At 38.1% G+C, this 5150-nt stretch overlaps 1 pseudogene; it reads left to right on the top strand.

The window, feature by feature from the left end:
- The first annotated feature begins 2714 nt into the window (after nucleotides 1–2714).
- LOC132372836 (calcium load-activated calcium channel-like) lies at nucleotides 2715–3391 on the top strand (annotated as a pseudogene).
- Nucleotides 3392–5150: the final 1759 nt, after the last annotated feature.

Here is a 5150-nt window from a genome sequence, read left to right on the forward strand (position 1 = left end):
GGTTAAAGGGGAAGAAAGGGTTTAACTACAAAGGGGCAGCAAAAGGGAATTTTTGGAGTGATGCACATAAATGTTCTCTATTCTAAATATGGTTTTGGTTACACAAATCTATATATGTGTTAAAACTCACAGAACTGTACACCCCCAAAATTCAATGTGTGTAAATATTTTTAATTTAAAGTAATAAAAACTATTTTAAAATGAGAGATGTCTGTAATATATATTGCTTATTATAAGAAGTCACAAATGTGTGAACGTGTATGTGTGTATCATGTGTGTTTGTATGCATGTATTTTGTGAATATAGAAATATCTTTTTATAATTTTAATTTAAATGGGTATAGAAATACCTTTAAGGATCTGAAGCAAACTTTTTTGTCACAAGAAAATGTTTTAATCTTTTCATACACTCTGTTCACTTATTCAATAACTATTTATAACTTGGCAAGTATTCTGGAAGGAACCAAGGACACAGCAGTCAGTGATACAAACCATTGCTGACTAATAATATTAAAAATATACAACATGTGTCCAGTGTATATGCCAAGTGAGTTACATCTGGTTTTTTGCTTAAAGAGGTGATGAGAGCTGCCCGGACTATTACAGCTAAGAAGTGGAAGAGGCAACATTCAAACCAGGTTTGCTGTCTCTAGAGCCCAAGCTCTTAACCACAGTGCTATCAGGCTTTTCCGGCAGATAACGTTTGTTAAGTTACAAGTGTGACAAATGAAATAGAAAGTAAATCTAAGGCACCCAACCTTGCAGGGAGACAGAGAAGACCATCGTGGCCATGACATTTTAGCTGAATAAGAGTTACCTAAGGAAAGCTGGAGAAGTTGAGGAGATTGTGCAGCAAAGCGGAGGAAAAGTAGGGGCAAGGCGCAAAGAAACTAAAAAACAAGTAACAGTAACCAGAACCCCCCCCACCATCACACACACAGACAAAAACAAAAACAAAACAAAACTTGTAGGGCTAAAATCAAGTGGTGGGAGGAGTGAGAAAGGGCAAGTAGTAAGATGCAGGCTTACTGAGGAACCTTAATACCACGGAACTTTAAGCACAAAGGCACATAATCCTACCGCCGAAACATGGGTTTCTATATTTGAAGCAAACTCTTAACAGAAGCAGAACTGGGGAGGAGTGGAAAAACCTTACTTACAGAGAGTAAATTTTTAAATGATATTTGTTACAACAAACTTGTATAAAATTTGTAACATTGGTTAAGATTTGTATGATGAGAGAAACAGGCCCAGATAAATTGAGGTGTCTTGTTCAAAGTCATACTGTGACAGAATCAAAAGGATTCTTACATATGCCTAATGTTCTTTTCAATAAATGACAATGAATTCAAAAGAAAGTCAGAAAGGGGAGACTGGCGTTTGGGAAAGACTGTATTAAGGAAGAGGTATTTGGGGTCATACCTTAAAGGACAGAAAAAATTTAAAAGGTGGAGATAACAGGAAAGCATTTTTGGTAAAGAGACTATCTTGAGTATAACAGGAAAAAAATAAAGCTTGTTATTTTAGCCGTTCCAAATATTTATCTAAATAACCGTTCCAGGTTATTTAGATCGATTATATAGGCATACCTACAGCATTAGTAGAAGGTGATGCAGAGATGTTACAGGGCATGAGAGCTTTGAAAAGACTGTATGGGGTTTGGGAATTGGGAATAATTAGTAATACATTAACAGCCTTCAGAGAAGCCAGAAGAGATTAAGCCATCTTAGTCTGAGGACGGACAATGACAAGCTGTGCTTTCCAGAATAGGTAGTTACTTCCTAAAAATGTATTTCAAAATTTGGCTGGGTTTATTTGCAGGGAAACTTAGCTCAATTAAACAACGATGTTTCACACGTACGGGGTTTCAAAGAATTTTTGGCGCTCTGGAAACTGAGAAGGGTCCTGACATTATCCTTCTCATCAGTTATTTAGCAACAATCTCAGCTGTTCTGGGATGCTTATTTCCAGAGCTTCCTGGCACATAATAATAGTAACCTTTCGCCCACACTATGTAATATATTAAGGAAAGACAAATCGTGGGTCTGTGGTTGTTTGGGAGTAGGATGTGCCAGCCTATCAGCACTGTTTACTAATTGGATTTAGGATTTGTACTTGGTTTGGCGGAGCCAGGTAAGTTTGACAATTAAGTCTGATCACATAAATGTAATATGTCTAATATGACCAGCTCACTACAAGAGACCTGGACCAGGAGCAGCCTTTGGGCTTTCTGTTAATAGGTGCTTTGCACACACAGTAGCGGTGGTTTGAGACCTGGAGACAAAGCATGTCTTATCCAACCTAGCAGTGAGTAGACAAAGAAACCTGGACATGAAATCTTCAGGCACTTTAAATGCATATCCTTTTCCTGATATTGTTGTCCTGTATCCTTTGCTTGTAATAAAACTGTTCCATGAGTATAAATGATTTGAGTCCTGTGAGTCTTTTCAGCAATCCGTATCAGAACTCCTCAGGTAATTAATGAACAGAGCAGGGGGGATAGGAAGGCACAAAGAAGATCTCTGAAGGGCAAACATTTATTTTTTCAGCTTTTACTGAATGTTTATAGTTGCAAAAATCTCACTTAGCAATTGACAGACAAAAACGACTCAGGACTCTGTGATCCTGAAATCTAGGGAAGTCGTTTTTTCTTCTCTTTTCCTGGCTTTTCAAGAGCTTCCCCCCATCCCCCGGGGGATGGGAGTGTAGAGACAGAAGCCTCAGATGAACGCCCGGTTCGTGGACACACTGCTCATCATCTTTGTCTTCTTGTGCCTCCTATTCTCACCAAGGGAGTAACCGGGGTCCTGGTTTACAGGACAGACAAGTACAGGAGACTGAAGGCAGAAGTGGAAAAACAGGGTAAAAAACTGGAAAGAAGAAAGAAACAGTAAGAGTCAGCTGGTAGAAAGAAAGAAACAAAGAAAGGAAGGAAGGAAGGAAGGAAGGAAGGAAGGAAGGAAGGAAGGAAGGAAGGAAGGAAGAAAGGAAGGAAGGAAGGAAGAAAGGAAGAAAGGAAGAAAGGAAGGAAGGAAGAGAAAATGGGCAAGAAGAGAAACTGAAGAATAACAACGGAGATGGTCTGAATGAAATCCATGTTTGCAACTGGCGTTTGTTTTACTGCCCAAATGGGAATGTTCAGTTCCATATTTGATGGTAGAATGGTGACAAAGGTCCCCTTTCATCCTCCTTTCCCACATCCAAGGACTATCTCACGGAAGTCTGCTGGAGGATGACAACACAGACTGTTCCTTCATCTTCCTATGTATTCCCTCTACCATGTAATTGGACGGAACATCCAGAAGATTCTCAGCCTTGCCCCTTCACAAGCTGCCACCAAGCAGGCAGGTGGATTTCTTGGCCCTCCACCTCTTTCTGGTAAATTCTTTTGAAATCAAGAAGAACCCTATAATTCCTGTCATCAGACTGGCAACTACTTTGTAGCAAGAGCCATAGGCAGCCTTAACATTTGGGCCACTTTCTAGTTTTGAGTTATTTCTAGACTTTTTGGTATGATTCCAATGAGAATGGCACCTAAGAAATATGATAGTGCTTTTAGTCATAGATTATTTTTGTTTAAACAAGTGTGTTAACTAGATAAACTTGGGCGATGTTTATATAATGAGAAACAAAATCTTGTTTTGCTTATATGAATATTTCCTGTGGGACCGACTCTCAAGTATGTGCTGTGTGCTATGTATCATGGAAGTTGGCTCTCCATGAGCATTTAGAGATCTGGAAGAAAAATTGGGTTTCTGTAACTCTTAATTGGAACTGTTTATTGTATTTTTTTCAAGGCAAATGTATGACCTGAGATAAATAAAGAGGCCAAAATTTTAGCTATTTCATCTACAAGAAGACATCTGTTTTGATTTATTTCTGGGTACACATTTTTAGTAATCTGAGCATAAGGGTGAACACTGGCCACAAAGGGGCAATGTTTTAAATCTTTTGTCTTACCATACTTGCCTCATATGCTCAGTATATAGAATTGTCCTATTATAAGAATAGGAAAGTAGGAGAAGAAAGGAAAGTAATGACTCATGGGAGTATAAAAATGAGGGTCCTAAGCAGTTCCCTTCATACCCAAATACAATCTATTGGATCCTGGGGAGGCATTCTTTGTCCTCCCTGGAGGCAAGGTCATAGTTATATGTGGTTAATCTTGTGGAGCTTCCTTTTAGTCACAATGGCCTTCAGTTCCTGCCATGATCCTTTGTAAAGGATAAGAGGATGCTTATACCGTGATCTTCCCCTTCTAATCCATGGAATTGGAAATCCTATATGGAGTCATAATGCTAGTAATAAATATACACATTTATCAGTTAAAAAAAAACGACTCAGACATGAAATTATCCTTCAAGAATTCAGATGCTCGTTAATAACTCATTACTAACTACTCAGAAAGAGTAAAATGTAACCAAGCTAATAGAGGGGAAAAGGCAAAATAATAAAAGTGGTTCAATACAAAAGAAGTCAAGAAAGGAAAGAAAAAGGAGTACAGGATAAGTGAAATAAATAGAAAAGAAGTAGTGAGATAGAATAATAAAACTCAAAATATACCCATAATTAGATTAAATGTAAATGGTCTAAATGCTTTAATTTTTTTCAAAAATATGTTTTTAGGATGGATTCAAAGATAGCAACTATATACTACTTACAACTAACACATGTAAAATATAAGGTTACGTATATCCTCTCCCCAGTGATCCCACCTCCCAGTATTCATGGCTTTTTCTAGTCTCCCCTCCTTGAATCTAGGATGAATTTGTGGCTTGCTTTGAGCAATAAAATGTAATATAAGTGATGCTTTGTGACTTCCAAGGGTAGGTCAAAATAAGCCTTGTATCATGTACCTAATTTCTTAGAAAATATGATCTGGGGAAAGATAGTCACCATGTAAGAAGTATAAATACTCTAAAATTACCATGCTTTCAGAAATATAGATTGAAAGGAACTGTACCCAAGTAATATACCCAATAAGCCTCATCTGTACCTGGACGTAATTCAGATAATGAGATCCTGGACTTCAGGAAGGAACTTAATGCCACAGTGGAATGAGACTTTGGTGGCCTCGATGGATAGATTCATGTGGAAGGGACAGAAACCACTGCAGGCCAGAGAGCAACTGTGTGTGGTAACCAGCTTTTC

The sequence above is a fragment of the Balaenoptera ricei genome, chromosome 10, assembly GCF_028023285.1.
Source record: "Balaenoptera ricei isolate mBalRic1 chromosome 10, mBalRic1.hap2, whole genome shotgun sequence".
NCBI lineage: Eukaryota > Metazoa > Chordata > Mammalia > Artiodactyla > Balaenopteridae > Balaenoptera > Balaenoptera ricei.